Source organism: Tenebrio molitor, chromosome 1 (assembly GCF_963966145.1).
Source record: "Tenebrio molitor chromosome 1, icTenMoli1.1, whole genome shotgun sequence".
NCBI classification, from domain to species: domain Eukaryota; kingdom Metazoa; phylum Arthropoda; class Insecta; order Coleoptera; family Tenebrionidae; genus Tenebrio; species Tenebrio molitor.
In genome coordinates, this window is record NC_091046.1 from 25,788,473 (window position 1) to 25,807,713 (window position 19,241).

Sequence of the window (19,241 nt, forward strand, 5' to 3'; positions counted from 1 at the left end):
TAATAATTTACTAGAACTTGTATATTTGTTTGTTTTTTTTAATAAATTGTATATGTACTACTGCATACATAAAAAAATAATAAAATTAACACAATGACCGTGATATTCAATTTTAGTTTTTAAACTTTTCTAATATAAACTCTGTGACGTCGTGGATGTTTTGTTGGTGAACTTTTTCTTCAAACTATTCCTACATTTTTAGGTATCTAATTTCTGTAAATTCAAATCTATAGGTATGTATATTTATTGAAATGTTAATTTTTATTTAGAATAGAAATACATGTGCAAAAAGGCGACCAAAATTGTACATATTACATAAAAATGCGTAGATAAATACATAATTAAATAGCAACAGTTTAATTTCAATTGACTGTTCCAGAATTAAAACCCACAATGACTGAAGTGTTTGCACCTTTTACAGTCGGTTATCTACATAGATGAATTTGGATAAAGACTGATTTGATATCCAGGTCATATGCTCCCTATTTATAAAATTTTATTTTATAGTATTCGATATTAAAATGAGAGTATTGAATAAATAGTATAACAGAAGATCCATTAAAAATAATTAATATTAACGCAAAAAGTAACATTCGGGCACCATACGCGGCATATTGCAGTAAATGGTATGAATGGTGTTATCTCAATCAGAGACAGTTGCGGCCCGGCTGTTGGGTCTGTCGATGTCGATTGTCGGCAATCTGTCCGAATATCATCCATATGGCACAAACTTGTTTGGCAATTGGGAATTTTGCCGTCGTAAAAATGTGTTTCCTTGTTCGACAAGATCCGTATCGGTTTCAAAAAAATCATAAATCAAAGTAAAATGTCACTCTTGCAAACTCCGCATGAACTTCGAACGTTTATTGTTTGAAAATGTTTCACTTGACCAGTGTTATATTTATCATTTATCCATTATCATTAACCGACAAAAGTTGCCAGAAATAGATCACCTGTGGAATAGAATCTTCATCTTCTATTTCAAGTCCAATGTCGGGAAAGTGGTAATGATCGAACGGTACAGGCAAAAGTTGAATGCAGGAAAGCAAGCTGCAAACAAAAACTCAAATCATAAATAAATTAAACGAACAATTAGAAGGCACAATAGACCGGAGTGCATATGCAGTACCAAGGCATATGTGCAAACATGTGCGCGGTCTTATGGGAAATCACCTGGCAAGGGTGTCGAGCAACCCCGCCATGGGAATGGAACTAAGCGGAAAACCCCGACACAAAGTCCCTAGTAAAGTTAAACCAATACCTATTAGCGAAAAGCTCGCATCTGACTTGATCGAATTCTACACATGCTTGCGACATATGTACACGTAACTATTTATCCACGAACTAAGTACATACATACAAGGTAATTTTGGCGACTAATTAGGTAAATCGTTCAAAATTTATGCGTATTACTGACGAATATCTCATCAATACATAAATGAAACAATTTTTAGAGTTACTAAAAATTACCACTTTAAGGTCGGTAGGTATCTAGCTCAGATTTTACAACTCACAAAAGATTGGATATTTTCACTTATAATCCCAAGTGCATTGATTAGGTATTTCCGGAAATTTTTTCGAATGCATTTCCAAAACGTGTTAATTAAACACGAGCGCTTTGGAAATGCATGAGAATAAAATTTCCGGATATTAATCGATGCACGAGGGCATATTCGGTAAGAAAATCGCAACGACACGGAAATTATGCTTCTTAAATTATAAATTTCTGACCAAAAAAAATCAAGTTGTATAACAGAATTATCCTTGACAACGAAAAAAAATTTGAGATTTTTAATAAATAAATGATTTTGATTGGCTGAAAAAATTGCCACTTATTAATTTCATGTTGGGTGAGCTAGCTGCAAAAAATTTCCAGAAAAAATTATAGAAACGATACCGAATTCTGTTTTTCTATTGGCTAATTTTAAGTGTCGTGCGATTTTCAGTTGAAGTAAATTTTCTTCATTAACGAATAATTAGATTAAATTATGATATTCACATTCAACTAATTTTTATTTAGTACTTAATATTAAAATGTGTTTAAATAATAAATTAAAAGGTGAAACATTAAATTTCACTAATATAAAAAAGGAGGCATCCAGGCCGGATTTATTAATCACTGCGGATAATTTTATCAAGTAATGTTAATTCCTTTGAAAACATTGTATTTTTATATTATCATTTATTTTTGCTATTCGTCTAGTTTTTATGCGACATCCATGTCGGAGTTTGTTCATACGATATTACAGATGATACTGGAATCAAGTAATAAAGCTATGAAGTATTGAAGTTACAACGGAACGCGGTTTCCCCGGCGATATCCATTGATTGCATTTAATGTAATTATTCGCAAAATGTATATCAATTGCTTAAAATTGTGGGAAAGGGAACGTATCCTCTACATTAGATTTTACCTGCTAGATCGGAATTTAAAATAAATTGGTTGAAAAATTATAAAGGGAGAGCACTGTTGCATGAAACACCTGTATTTTCAGTTTTATCCATTAATACTGTTTGATGGTTCTTGGTGTTCTTTTGAAATTCTCAGTATGGTATTTAATGACCAATAGATCTCTTTAAAATTAACATTTTTTACATATTGATATTTTTTTTAATCGATTTTTTTTTACATTTTCCTAACTCTAAAGGTGGCCTTACACCAAGGGAACGATTGGCAACATGTTGCCGGCAACATTTTTTAGTAATGACCGGCAACATTACTACAAAATGTTGCAGGCAACATGTTGTCAATTGTTGCCTTGGTGTAAGGCCGACTTAACTTGACACTTCGCTCATGGGATAATCATCAATAGGGTATTTCACGGCGCAGGTTTAGAACACGCATGCGCCATTTTTCATACTCCTGTCAGATGCATGTCAGCTTGTGACCTAACCTCACAATATTAACAATAAAAATAATGATAATAAAGTCTTCAAAACTGTTTAAAATGGGTAAAGTATTACGGTGCAGTTAAACATTGTGTTTTTGGCGACTGTGTTAGTGACAATAGAATTGATACTTCATGAGTTGTATGAAAATAGGCGGAGTTTGCTACTGCGCATTCACTTAAAGAAATAGTCTATTGAAACGAAAGAGTGAGTGAAAATGTTTTTGTGCAGTAAAAACTTCACAGTTTTTTGAAGAAAGAACGATCACTGTTCTAAGTTTTTACTGTTTTTCATTCGACTACGAGAGTTTACTTACCCAACAGGAATCTAGTTATAGGGTAAATGAATACGAATGATCAAAATATACACCGCACGCAATAATTTAATTAATAAAAAAGAAATAATAACACAAAAAACGACATTTGTACAACAAAACTACTCGCGTCACATTCTACAAAATCTTTATTCATATAAAAAATTATTTTCAAAAATGATCTTGAACATAGAAACCTCGTGTGGTTGTTTATGCTGCTACCCTGTTAACTGTAAATTATGAGTTGTCGACTTAGCCATCACCCATCTCTGTCGAAAAGTCGACAAGTATTATAAAACACTTGAAAAATTGGAAAGCAAATGTTCGTCCTAATTTTATTGCTTTATTGGCTCATAAAAGTTAACAGTTTCATATTTTCAACCCAAACTTGAGTAAATTTTTTTATTTCTAAGACTTTTCTCCTTTCGGTTGTAAATATAAACGTATCCATACCGGGAGTCTACGCGAAAAGTTCGGATCACTTTCTGGTGATATGAATACATATTAAGTACCTACATGTGAATTTTAGTTTGTGAAAAAAAAGTTTCACCACTGTTTCGTCGGTAACATAAACGCTTAATCAGTTTAGAGAGCTTTTGATAATCCAATTACAATTAAATAAATTAAAATCAACACAAATTTTAATTAACAACCAAATGAATGCAAATATGCAACGGTATGAAATAGCAAGAACATAAAATCGGTAATAATTCAAAAATTATAACCGGATCCATAAAGTAATTTTACATTCGAATGATGACTTAAAAGCCCTGCTGCGGCTTAGAGGTAACAGAAATGCGTTTCACCGCTAAAGCGTTGCATTTTCAACTTGCAAATGCGTATGGTTCTCACTCTGAGTATAAATATAGTATGTACTTCGTTGGCTTGATTTTATGTCCTGCAACTGTTCAACACCTGTTGAAAAACATTTCAACATAAAATATGCTTCAAATCAATGGACATACATACTCGTAAATGTGTGACATTCGTTAAACTTATTAAATGAAAAATATAAGACATCTGATGCTATGACCTTTCAACGTCTTTTAATGTAGTTTTGAAGCAAATTATATTAAGAAAAATGGATGGTGTTGTTGTTAAATGATTTCCATAATATAGACGTTCAACAATTTAAACTTAAATGTCTAGTTGGTTGTTGCATTGATGAATTCACAAAATATATTTAATACCGTCAGATTAGAGTGATTAGACTAAAGAGCCAAGGAATTCACATTGTAGTTTTATTTACCTACTTGAAATAGTAAGTATGTATAAAAAGAAATCAAAAGAAATGTGCCAATTAGCACCAGAAAATTTTTTTTTACAAAAGAATAGTTTTGCAAAAGTGTTTTTTATGGCTTTGTAAGCTTTGATATTTTGTGAGATATGTATAGATTCATTCATACATTTGTCGTTAATTTGAGAATACACGTCAATCGGTGATCATTTCCTATGTTTTTCATATTTGAATAAATGTTTGTTTTGTAGAGACGAACAGTAGTTATAATGCCATATGATCTATCAAACATGAATATAAACAATTTCAAAAAATGTAAGTAATTAAGTAACTAAATCTTCCGTTAGATTCTTACAAAAATGGACATTAAAAATAAAAAGAGAGAGAGAGAGAATTAAACCAGGTAAAAATTTAGTTTAACAAGACGCATCTTCTTGAGTTAAACGTATTTAATTTGCCTCTATGTATTACAGGCACTTGTTCAATGCTCCTTTGTAATTTTCAAAATTAAAAGTTTTGTATAATATGAAATTCCACAAGAAAGGTTTACGAAAGCCCCAAATTTGGACAAGAGTGAAAACGTACCTAAATCTTTCAACATTCTTGATGACTCTTTCCAAAAGCCTCTATCAGTCTATATAGACTTTCCGACTCCTGTGAGATAAAACATTCCGGGAAAAAATGGATCATGACTCACTATTCTTGCTATCTATCTTTCAAATGACGAAGGCTCTAAAACTTTTCATTATTATATATGTACATAATTTCACATGTGATTTTAGTTAATCATTTATACCAGTCGAAGTGCAAAAGATTGCTACCTACATACAGCCAACAAATATCAGCAGGTCCAAATGATGTTGCTTTGGCAAATGATACCTTATACTGACAATAAGTTATTGTGCTAAAAAATCAGCACATGTACACTTGTTCAGCTTAGCAATAAGTTTGGTAATTAATAATTAAGTACATCTACGACATTTGTAGATTGGCACGATATTCTTGGTAGTTGACAAAATACTCTTTAGACAATGATATTTGGTTGTTAAATAACAACTATCATCACATATTTACGCTTGAGTTGTAAACATAACTATATCAACCGGATGAGTCCAAATAAAGAAGAATGCATGCACGGTTTAATTAAGATCGAAACTTTGTATTGTGAGCCATTTTACAGGAGTGGGCAGAGACGAAACGGAACTGCGTCCCAGTGGCCGTGTCGGCCACTACTCTTTCATTCATAGATAGTCCAGACATTTTATAATGCGTTCATTCACAAACAAGCAGTTATCTGAAGAGGAATCTGTTCGCTCAACCGTTCCGAATATTAACACTTTACCGTCATAAAATTTTTCAGATTTCAAACGAGATTACCGAATATTCTGAATTTCAAATACATTTTCTTAAATCGATGAACTTGTTAAACGCAAAGCCTGCAATTACAGCAATCATTTTCTATCGTAACTAAAACAAATAAAATAACATGCTGGCTAAGACCGGTAGACTAATAATATCGAGTTTACTTATTAGTCCAGGTAAGTAAAAAAAAAAACACAGGACATAGCGCTTAGGAAATATGTGCTGATGTCTACGGAATAATTTAGCTTTGGTAATGTTCCGTGGACTGAAATTATAGAAACTTATTCTTTTTTGCGGCATACACTTAAAAATTTTAAGTAAATTGTAGTGTGTCACCTATGACCATAGATAACAAGTGTTAAGTGAACATTTGTGGTGTGTCTGAAAAATAAAGCGCAGGAACGGAGAGAAGGCTGAGCGAGATAGAAGATGAGATAATTCTAAGACAGTTCACCATCAAGGTGTTCCTTTAGAGGTAAATTAAATTCACTGTCGCTGTCCTCTGGTGAGAGTGTTACTACTGAATGTTTCTCATAATTTTCGCCTTTTTTGTCATTTCAAACTACCTTTCTAGTCCGCCATTTGATGGTAATTTCCATTTGCGCATTCATTGAAATTGGTTACTGCTTTATTTTATCTACACATCGTACTAACTCATTAAATCTAAACCTAAAATTTACTTTTCTTTAAAAATATTATAGTTTAAATATACTCAATCTGCTTTCATTTCAATATTGCTGCTGATTGTAAAACGCTTTTCGTCAACTCCCACGGCTTAGAAAGATGAGTTGAATGTATCTTGGCAATTTTAGAAAATCACATGCCTTTGTTTTTACTTAGCTATTTAGTTCAAACTCGTTGTCGCATGAGTAAACTAACTCCTTAATGTTAAAAGTAATTGTTCGAAATGGACTATCATTACATTGTTGCCTGGTTTGTTACTAATTGTACCTAAGTACGAGTCTCACTAAAAAATTACTGATTTTGTATTGTATAAGCAACCAATTTATCACTGTCTGCATTAGCATGATCATGACAGTCTTTATGTATTACCAATATGCTAAATACTGTCTACTTCATTTGAATAATTGACAAAAATATATGCCCGTCCGTCAAAGCGATGATTTTAAAATATATGTTGTTGATAAAGCGTGTGTCTGTCTACTTTGTAATGTAAATAAATAACCTAAATTGGTGTCCACAATATGAAGTCGTTAGTTTAAGCCGAATTATCATTTCCAGGCTTAGAACGATTAAATTAACTTTGCGACATTATTGGATACTTACCTAATTTACTGGCAAATAGATTGTATTAGTTTCAGGTGTATCTGTGCTTTCTATTACATAAAATGTTTTGAGCATCGTAAACAATAGTAGCGTGAAAACTAAAATTGAATAAATTGGTTAATTTATATGTAATGAATGATTAGTCAGCTGTTGAAACAAACTCAGTGTTGAGTGTAATGAAATGATGGATAATATTTAAGGATTCATACCTATTACATATTTAAAATGTAGGGAGAAAAAAACTGCAAATAAAATGCCATGGTTTTTACATAATATGTATTATGCTGCGTATCTTCCCAAATCATATTGTTTAATAAAAAAAGAGCTAATGTTTTAAACAAAAATGTAGTAAACAAAAATGTAGAAAGTGCACCCTTTACCAATAATTGTTTAACGTCAATCTACATTTTCTGTTAGATTCTTGATAGACTTTTTGTTGTAATTTGCACCACTATTGCACACGTTTGCATTAACAACTATAAACAAACAACTTCCTTCTAGCATTCGTATTTTCTTGCAGTCGCATATTGCATATTGCTAAAGTTTGATAAAATAAATTTGCTCATAACAAATTTTTGGAAAATGGATTTATTTTTAGTGATTAAACTCTATTTATCAGTTGCCACTTTCGCTATTTTTTCCTCTACTTTTATTATTTTATTTGAAAATTATCGATCACGGATATTTTCAAGGCTGACTCGTTTATAAATTTTCTTGATCACACGATACATAAATATGACCTATATTTTACACTTACAGTAATCGTAACTAGGCTCGGATTTTATGCAAAATGGAGTATTTTTATTTGTTAATAAGGTAAATGAATAAAACTTGTATCTAGATATATAAATAAATAATTATTTTTTGTATTAAATGGAAAAGAGCCACGATAGAAAATGGCAAAGAAAAGTTTGCATATCGTAGTAAGTTGAGAAATTTAGTATAAAAGGATTTATGAAAAAAAAAGTAGATATACTTGGACAATCATCTCCAAGGAGATGGAATAAAATGATGCAAAAAAGTACTACTTTCACTACGATTTTCGTTTAAAAAAGTGCTGCTTTCATTACGATATGCAAAAAAAGTCTTTTTGTTTTTAAGCACTTTAATTAGTACTAAAATTGTTGCCGGGAAGTTTAGATTATTTATGATGGAGCCAGTATACATGGAAAAGTGAAACAAACACCTCAAAGTAAGAACTATGGATGTGGTATGCTTAGTATTTGCTTCAAGTTTAGTGGAGAAAGTCCGCCATCAGTTTGAAGATGTGGACAACTTGACTTCTAATGCAAACAAATTTTTGTTGAAGCACCTCTAAAAGTAGAGAAATATAAAAAGACATGCCCCTGCTGCTGGGGGACATGACTCCAGGTTGCGGTATTGTATGTATAGTGAACATTTTGATTCCGTAAAAGGGTAAGCAAAAAAAAAGCGAACATGATTTTTACATTTTAATGTAATTACATTACATTTAATGTAATTATTACAAATTGATGGAAGTTCTGCTGGTGCCATTCAAAAAGCGCAATTGATTATAGCAAAGACAAAAATTAAAATTATTTGATTTATATTCGGATTCATTTTAAAATAATCCAAGAGAGTATAACAAAGTTTGAAAATAGTAGTTTATTTAACGAGTTCGTGTGTAATTTGGGCTTTTTTTGACAAGAGTGGGCCAGTTTAAAACTTGAGTGAATCGAGAGTCCACGTTTTTTTGGAATTTGCCTCCATTTTGATTCTCTAACAGACATATTAACGAACGCGACGATCATCTGGGATATCCTTATAGCCAATATTTCACGGAACATTTTACGAAAATTTTTAGGTTGGCAAAGCTTGATCCGTCATGCGTGTCAGTTTAAATTACAAAATGTGCAAAGAATTATTTATCAGGATTTATCAGACAACAAATTCGCGACCGTATTTTTGGCAATTTCACGTATTTCAGCGGGCGTACATGAAAGATTATCTTCCATATTTGTGTTTTGTGACAGAATTTGGATAAAACAAAAGACGACTTTGAAGACTTGATCAAATTTTCACTTTTAAAATTAAGACATTACCAACCGCCGCACAAAAATCCCTAAATCGAGAAAAGCAAACATTTTTGTTTAAAAATCGCTTAAAAATGGCAAATTACAAAAAAATAGTATAAAAAACTCCTTTCATAAGACCTTGAAGCACTCATTCTTTAAAATAACTCGTGGCTACGCCACTCGTTTTATTCTTAATCTTGAATTCGTGCTTCAAGCCTGGTCTTATGAAACTTGTCTTTTAATATACTATTTTGTTCGACGAGCCCCCCAAAGGCTCCAAATCGCTGAAAATCTTTAAAATTAACTTGACGTTTCGTTTTGACAAGTTGTCAAATTTATCAAAATCCGTTCACACAGGAGAAAATTCTCAAGTTCTGACAGTGTCGAACAAAAAAAAGTGGTTTGCCTTTAACGCGATCAGCAGAAGTTATAAAAGACGTTTTCAATCCATTGAAAAAAGCCCCAGAAACAACAGCTGCATTCAAAAAATTTGAAGTGCAAATATTTTTCGGCAGTATCAAAAATATTGAAATGGGGAAAACGTGCCCTAACACGAATACAAAAAGGACGATATTCATCATAAGAAATGTGTGCCCATTACATCATGTGTCCTAGAATAGTAAAGCGTCGATAATCCGAACTAATTGGGACCGAAGGTGGTTCAGATTCTCAAAATGTTCGGATTATCAAATATTACTACATACTAAATAGTAGCTGAAAATACAAACGAGTATTGGATAAAAGACCTGCATACCAGAAATCTAACCAATCTACCCTCACTTTCTGTGTTGTTTGTGTTTTTACTGTGCAAACTGACGAGTGGTCCGTTCACAATCGACTCTTCAACGCCAACTTTGAGCATAAATTTAAATGAACACCCGATATTTCTATGTATAAACACAAGACTAAAATTCGTTTCGTATATGCGACGCGATTCCGTAATTTAATTTAGAATCGCGGTTACGTGGTCGCTCGGATTAGCGAACGTTCGGATTACCGAGATTCGGATTATTGACCCTCTACTGTACCTACATTCTTCAACGAGCGTATAATGATGGCTATTATTCAAGAGGATGAAAATTCTGCCGTTGTAGAATGAAAATACGAGCGATGTGATTAGCCGACAGCCGTGGATTTCAGTAGGTATATTCTGACACGGGGTGTGAAATTGATATTACCTCTTTGATTGAATATCCAACAAGAATGCATTCATTCTTTAAAAAGAATTTTTCCAAACATACCTAAATCCATACTAAAGACATAATTTTATAATAAAAAAATTTGAAGAAATATCTTACTATTAGGTACTAATAATTAAATTTCTGTTTAAAAACTATGCTTTAGAATTAAGATAGATTATTATTAACTTTAAATCGGACAGAGGGCAAAATATCACACTTTGTGCGTCTGTACAATACAAAGCAAATGTTGAATGATACATAACTTCAAATGCAAAATTGTGTCATAAAATATTAAAATGTCAAACTACTTCATTAGCAGAGCCCCCAATAGTGACAAAAATAGAAAGTTGGTTACTGTTTGTTGTTCCCGACTTCTAAATTAATATTAAAAGTACACACTACGTATTTTTTATTGGCAAATTACGCAATCTAAAAACCTACAAAATCTAACAAAAAAAATTAAGCCTAGATTTTCATTTCAAAGGGGTTTACTTTGAAAATGCAATATACAGGTGTTCCGTAACTAAACGGCAATCGTCTGGGTGGCGATTGGTAAAAGCCAAAGAAATGCTATTTTGTAAATTTTTCTTTCCCAAAATTCACGAATAAGGAACAGTTTTCGAAATAATGAAAAAACAAGGGATCAAGTTACATAGTTATCAACAATGGAAACTTTGATGTATCTGACATATTTCACCAGTGTCGTTACATGAAGGATAAAAATAAAGGAAACATATTTTTTTTAAATCAAACATAAATGTTCGAAACGCCGATCATTTGCTTGTAAACAGGCAACGTAGAGAGTTCCTCACTGAATCGAATATTTCTATAATTTCATTCGACCCATTTTGTATTCTGTTCCACAATTCATTTCGGTTTCGTAAACTACCCATTTAATATGACCTCAAAAATAAAAATCCAATGGATTAAGGTCAAGAGACCTAGGTGGCCACAAAGTGAGACCGTATCTGCCAATCCACTAATTTTCAAATTCAATATTAAATAATTAGTAACGTTACGATGACAATGAGGAGGTGCTCCATCTTGTACCATCGCGGGCAAAAAATAGTAGGACAACACGTTACTGTTTTGGAAGTGTCTACAGTAACGTATTGTCCTACTATTTTTTGGCCGCGATAGTATACCAGGAAAACCAATTTGTTCTGGGATTGCATATTATCGTAGATCAGGCTAATATTATTCGATTTCTGGTGAAAGAGTCGGCACACAATCAAAGCCTACTTGGATGCCACAATCATTTATAGACGACACTCTGTATAAAAACATGTCAAGTTGCATGTCAGCTAACACCGTGTTCACGTTTGAATGCTATAAACTTTATCGTTTATACAGTGAGCGGCAAAAGTATGGAATAAATTTATTAAAAATTAAACAAAATTTTTTTCAAAAAAATATTTGGACAGGTCGATTTTAGTTTATAAAGATACATATTTTAATACAAAATAAAATTCCAAGCAGTCATTTGTTTTCGAGTTATGACGTCATCGATAATTTTTTTAAATGGAAACCCCCTATTGTTTTTCTTGCTTCTGATAGCCCTTTTGATTGTGTAAATGACAGTATAAAAATTTTGTTACCTTACATAAGGAAATTTTTGAGAAAAAAAATAATAAAGTTGGAAAAAATAAATTTTATAACGAACAAAAACAAGTCAAAAAATCAAGTAGGTAAACCAAACAGTCAAATGTTACTGTCAATTTCATTCGTATGTGTTATTTGTTTTACAAAACTTTTTCGAAAATGACTCATTTAACAGAAAAACACAACGTATAAAAATTTTAATTTTGATTGGATGCGATAGATAAAACTGAAACAGGGGGAATTTGTTCATAAACTTGTTTATTGTCACAAGCTGGGGGATGGCAATTCGAACATTGAATTCCATAATTTTAAGTACTTAGTAATACAGTTTTTGACTTGATTTTGTTAGTTATAAAATTTATTTTTTTCAACTTTTTTTTTTTCTTAAAAATTTCCTTATGTAAGATAACAAAATTTTTATACTGGTGTTTAGACAATTAAAAGGGCTATCAGAATCAAGAAAAAAAATAGGGGGTTTCCATTTAAAAAAACTATCGATGACGTCATAACTCGAAAACAAATGACTGCTTGGAATTTTATTTTATATTAAAATATGTATTTTTATAAACTAAAATTGACCTGTCCAAAGATTTTTTAAGAAAAAATTTTGTTTAATTTTTAATGAATTTATTCCATACTTTTGCCGCTCACTGTATAGTACATACCATACTTTTCTTCGGATTTGTAAAGGGAAGTCATCAAAAATACAGGGTTATTCACGAGTAATAAATGGGTCTTACAAAAATTGAAACGCAACCAGTTATACATTGTCATGAACTTCGTTGATCATTTATATGTTTAAAAAAATAATAAAACACAGTTTGTTCCGTTCTTTTTTTAGGTTATTTTGATTTAAACTTCGGAAAATAGTATCAGGAGGTACTCTTCTGCCAGGAACCAAGATACCACTCCGCATAAATATGTAATCGAACTGCTGGATATGCGTTTTTTCTTCATTCATCGTAAATTAGATCAACTTTTTCGTCATTCGAATACATTTTAGGTTTGATAGATGTCACGTAATGACAATTGAAAATTGTCTTTAAAAGCGGTCTTGGATTCATTAAAAAATAAAGATATTAATTGGTATCTACTAGTTTCAGAAGAGTATAATATACTATTTTATCTACTTTGCTGTACTAATTCCTGAAATTTCAGCTGTTCAAATTTTCATATTAGACTAGGGACTTTCACGTGGGTTGGTAACAGACATTTTTCACAAAAAAGTAAGGTTATTTTACTAAATTTACTTCGTAGTTTTATTGGTTACCTTGACGCCTGACGTCAAACGGCTGATTTTGCCAATATAACAAAACCTAAAAGTTACCAAAAACAGTTTAATAATATGCTTCATTATTAAACTGTTTTCGGTATAATAATGAGCCTATTTGTAACTCAAAGTAGATAAATATGTTTACTTGGTTGCGTCGATGTTAGGCCTATTATTACTCGTAAATACCCCTGTATTAGTTATTTCATTTTCTAAAAAATTCAAATAGTCATTGCCGTTCTATTCGGCAAGGTGAATGGACCACTAGACTGTTACCAAAAATTCCGGCCTCATACATTGATGGAAAACAAATGTTAGTTATGAACCATCCGAATGACATAAAGATTATTAAGTGCCCAGTAATGCATGTTTCTTAAATTTACCACTCCGTTAGGTACGAGAAAAATTAGCTTCCTCAGTAAAAGTATTCTTTCAATGAATGTAGGATTTTGAGCATCCATTTCTATCAACCACGTACAAAAATTGAGTCTTCGCTCATAAATCATACTCCTCTGCCAGTAAATCCGGAGTCTATGTGTAATGGTAAGGATGCATGTTTTCGTTATGTAAGGTTCCAACAATGCGACTAAGTTGACGTATACGTTTTTTGCGATTTTCTTGCAAAATTTCTTCATCACGTTCGACATGGTCATCATTTAGAGATCTTCCCCTATCCAAATTATTGATATTTAGATGCCCAAATTCCCTTAGCTTTTGGTTTTTGGTCAATTCTCTTGAATACGCTTCTACGTGGAATTTTTCTATTTGGAAACGTCTGTTGGTATCTTCCTCTTGGTAGTCTTGATGTACTTCACCATACACTAAGTGTATGTCTGCATCCTCATGGAACGTAAAACGTTGGGCCATAATGAATAGCAACTATGAAATTATAATTACACTACCCGAACCCGAACGTTACTGAACTAACGTCAGATTTGACAAATTTTTTGCTGCCATCGAGCGTCGACAACTTGATACATTGTTCAAAACCGATTTATGGATTGTGTTCCTATTGGTCAAATTTGAAGTCTCCTAATACTTAAAGTAAAGTCTTCTGTAAAAGGAAACCAACAAAATTACATTCCTTTTGCTCCCTTCGGTTACCATCCAGGCGATTGCCGTTTGCTTACGTAACACTCTATATGTATGCTGCTGTCAACTCTTAGAACACAGTAACCAGATACATTTATATTAACAAAAGGGATGTTCTGATTCCGTTAGAAAGTTAGAAAAATTTACAATTCACCATCATTTGACGAAGAGTGAAACAGCTGGAATCATTTTGAATCAACGTGATGATGAAGACAACCAAAATTTGCTGACAAGCAAAGTTGCTGAGTGCCTTCTCATATCTAGAGATTCTTCTTCCAGGTATCTTCGTTTCAATTTCGATGAATACATATACAGGTGTATTTGAAATACGTGTGTTAATTTTAACCAGTGGAACAACTCGCCAATTTATGAAATTTTTCTCTATAACATTTTTACGAAAAAGCATTACAAATTGATTTAAAATTTGGAATAAATTAGCCTTCAAAGTGTATACCCGCCTATGGGTATGGGCGAAAATTTTCTGTTATGATAGAAACGGAGCCTTGTCAAAAAGTTACATTGTTACGAGTATAGGCAAAATTAAATAATTAAAATTCTCATGTTTACAAAAAGGTAGAGACTAGTTAATGACACAAAACGACTCGTTTGGTATAAATTGGGGGGCAAAAAATATTGGAATTCTTTTGCGAATTTTGCATACGTAGAGAAAAGTTTCATAAACTGACGAGTTCTTCCACTGGTTAAAATTAATACACACATCCTGTTTATAACAATTTGAGGCTGCAATTACCCAATTTGTTTTCTTATTATAAGTAAAACTCATGTATGTATTCTTAAGATTTATAATAAACTAGACAAAAATGAATAGGGAATTCCACAATTTTTCTTGGAAAGCAAAATAATTGCCCCAATCCTCCCACGTATTCTTAAACAGTAAATACATTTAAAATGTTACAGGTACTGGAAACATTACATTTAATGTGTATGTGTAGATATTGATTTCTAACACGTAGTTACAAAAAATTCAAAAAATGAAAAATTCCCTATTCATTTTTGCCTAGTTTATTATAAAACATAAATTAAACATATGTAAATAGATTTCTAATTTATAGATTTTTTTCATCCTCTTGCCAAGGATTTTGAAGAAGAAATTCTCAATCCATAAATAAAAATTTGTAAAACTACTTTTTGAAAATAGTTCGGTACATGTACCTTTTATTTAACTTAATAGTTATTTATGCAACAAGTGGAATAGAGATATTATTGTTGCACAACTGGTTTGTATCGTCATGGAACTGTGATAATAATGTGGTATCCCATATTGAGGGCAAAATCCTATCCACCATCTCAGGATGTTTCAGAATCGACACATTTTTATTTCAATGAAAATTAAATTCAAATTTAGTAAAGTCAAAAAATTAAACTGAGAAATCATAACACGTAAGTTGTTACAGAGACTTAATTTTTGCGTATTTTTTAACTCCACATTTAACTTTTTTATCTACGATCGTGTAAAAAGTAGGCACTTTTTGCACTAAAAATCGTTGTCAAAATGGACGTTTAGTAAACTGACGGAATTCTGCTATAAAACTTTTAGTACACGCTTTTATGGCACAGAACTGTCAGAATACAACAATCCAATTTGTTGGAAACATTGTTTAGAAGTATGTTGCTAAACGACGTGATTCTCAAACGACTTTGGTTATTCATAAAATATTGAATCAATAATTGTAATTATTTTATACAAATTTATGTTGAAACAATCGTAGATAAAATGTTGTGACACATACGTGTAAAAAGTTCCTTTGTTGCACTCACATCCTTTAAAATACTCCCTCGTACCTCGGTCGTATTTTAAACCCGTTCGTGCAATAAAGGATAACTTTTTACACTTATATCTTAAATAACTATTATCTACAACAAAAATATTGAGAATTTTAACGAATGTGACATTTTAAAAATAAATATGAAAGTTGTCGCAATCACTTTGTTCACCTACTTGCATCGTATTCTTTTGAAAAACAACAATGTGCACTTCTATACCAATGCGTTAGTGGGAGTAAAATAATTTCAGAAAAATAAATCAAAATAATGGACGGTTTGGTCCACTATTTACCACACCTCCAGACATTTTGGATGATGGAAATACTGCAATAGCAAGTTTGCCCCCGGAAAAATTTGTTTGGTTTTTTATACATTTTGTACCTACGAGTATTCTATAATCTAAAGCTAGTTTGACACGATGCTAAATTTTGTAGAAAATTTGTTAGAAAATGAGAGAGACCTTCGATCAGGACCAATGAACGATCAGGATCATAGTCTGTCTTTGTCATTCCTGATCGTTCATTGGTCCTGATCGAGGGTCTCTCTCATTTTCTAACAAATTTTTCTACAAAATTTAGCATCGTGTCAAACTAGCTTAAAGTACAAACTTCGCGAACTGTTATACTCGTAGATAAAACGTTATGTAACTTATGTGTTATGTGTAAAGTCTCTTTTTAGAACCTGCAGATTTAGAAGCACTCTCTGCGCTCACGTTCTAAACTAGCTGCTCATTCTAAAAAGTGGGGCTTTACACACATGTTACATAAATAACTATGTATTATTTTTATGGAAATCTTAAAAAACCAAATGTCCAACGATATTATAAATTTCTAGCAAACACAATCCACAACGCAAATATGTATTTATGTCTCTGATGTCTTGCATGCATAAGTGTTCGTTCATAATTCAGCTGCCAGAGACTTCTTTCAACTCTGGTCCACATTATTACTTGACACTGCAGGAATTCCTCCTTGTTACAAATCACAAATAAACAACTACATAGATATTTTTTTCTTTTCATGGTTTCTCATCTGCATAATTTAGAGTTTAGACAGTCAATTTTTGATTACTAACCCTTCTGTTTATTAAACGACTGTCTACTCTATTAGCTATTGGTCTACCACCAAAAACATGTTTGGCAACAGAGTAATAAAAAATATGTATAACGCCAATTGTCAATGCTGTTGCTCAGGGGATATTAACCAGATTCATCCCGACTCGTCATAGTAAACTGTTTCCACATAATTATGTTCTTACAAAGTAACAACACTCAAGAATGTCAGGATGTCACAGTCACAGATGCGATATGCCTCGACTTGAGGAAAAGGATTGTTCCCCAACCACGAGAACTACGTCAAAAAATAAGTGAGGGGGCTTACCTTCACAGGACAATATTGGCGTGGTCCAGTACACAGCAGCCAAGCCGCCGTGCAGGTGTTACCCAGACTCACTGGCGCCGCCGTGCATTCCTCGCGGCGCACACGTGCACCGCGCTCGGTTGGCGAGGAAACAGTACAGTCACCTTCAGGGCCGGACGGTGATTTACCGGGCCCTTGTCCACCTTCAGCAGTTCAGCGACAAAAGAAAACACCAAAACTTTGACGAGAACTTACCCACACACGTGTGTGTATGGGATGCTAGATCACAATTTACACCAGACCAAATTAATATACTCGATCGTACGATTGTTAATGGTCATTATTTTGCCACATATATGATGCTGTGTTCAGAAAAACGTGCTTTCTCCTAGTGATGTATGTGATTGGGTACTTGGACCGAAACCGTTGTTTTCAGTAATGTCAGTTGTACCTAAGAGATAAACGGTATAAATATGTAACTGAATTTAATCCGGTCCTGGAAACCAACACCGTGGTGAAGTCCACCTTGTCACTTAAATGCGATCCAGTCCACACCTTCATTTATGGCCGCAGCTCCTCGGATGACCAACACGGTAAAACCATAAGATGACACACCATATACTCATGCACATACAACATACAACTAATGTGCATAATTACAGGGAGACCAGACACTCGACAGTCATCTAATTAATTGAATAAAAAAAATTATTCCAATACTCAGTTTTTATATTTTTGCTGTGAATTTAGATATTAAAATATTTTCCACAAATGAATGAATTTTAGTAATATATTTCAAGTAAACGCCGAATATTGTGTTAATATTATAAATTATACAGGGTGAGTCGAGAGGAACGGCCGAAACTTCACTTCGTATTCACACGGAAAATAAACTCATATGTTCTTATCCGATTTTCATTTGTTTGCAAGTTATAGCGTAATAAAAAATAAACAAAATTGCAAACATTGTCACGTTCTTTTATTAAATGTTAAAAAATACCGCGGTTGACCTCTAAACACTTTCTGCTTCGCCTACGAAGGGCGCTTGTTGCTCTACTAATTACTTGCTGCTTTTCTTGGCTGCAGTATTTCTAATAAGTCGAATTAGTGCGTCCCGAGTGTTCGCTTGTACTTTGAACACTTCATTTTTCAACCAGCCAAATGCTTTTTAGCCTCAAACATGGCATACTCCGATTACAAAACGTTTTTAATGCGAAAACAAGCGAAAATCGGGATACAAGTAGAACGCTAGATAAAATTTTTGGTAATTGTTTACTTTACCTCTTCTGGAATTTTCGCGTCAATGTCTTACTATGTATAACTAAAGGGCAAGGAAAATTCATTTGCACAAGGTTTGAGTGGTGGGAAACGATGTTGGAGGATGCCCTGAGGCTGTCTAGCCAGAAAAAAACGCGAAAATTCCAGAATTCCAGAAGGTAAAGTACACAATTACCAAATTTTTAATTACGCTATAACTGAAAACAAATGAAAATCGGATAAGAACATATGAGTTTATTTTACATTATTTTCACGTGTGAATACACTCATGGAGTTTCGGCGGTTCCTCCTGACTCACCTTGTACCTATACAGTGTGATTCTGAAATTAGTTTGGAAAAAAATGTGTTTGCATCCTTGACACAAAATAATTCTGCGTAAATGACTTTTGGAGGTGTAATCAAAAGGATGGAAATTACCCCATATCCTTGTATTTCCAACGCCTATGAATAGGGAAAAAAGGCAATAAAGTCGTAGGTGCAAGCACACATTTTTTGCAAATGTTTCCATGGAAATGATCGAGATGAGTAAGGTTACGTTTGTGACTGCCGGG

The 19,241-nt window shown here is 32.7% G+C and overlaps 1 long non-coding RNA gene across 1 annotated transcript; it reads right to left on the reverse strand.

Annotated features, from left to right (window-relative positions):
* Positions 1–228: 228 nt before the first annotated feature.
* LOC138126154 (uncharacterized) lies at positions 229–18,934 on the reverse strand. The gene is made up of 2 exons (XR_011157663.1): positions 17,434–18,934; positions 229–1,050 (listed from the first exon to the last, which is right to left on the reverse strand). It is a non-coding gene; the product is annotated as an uncharacterized lncRNA (long non-coding RNA).
* Positions 18,935–19,241: the final 307 nt, after the last annotated feature.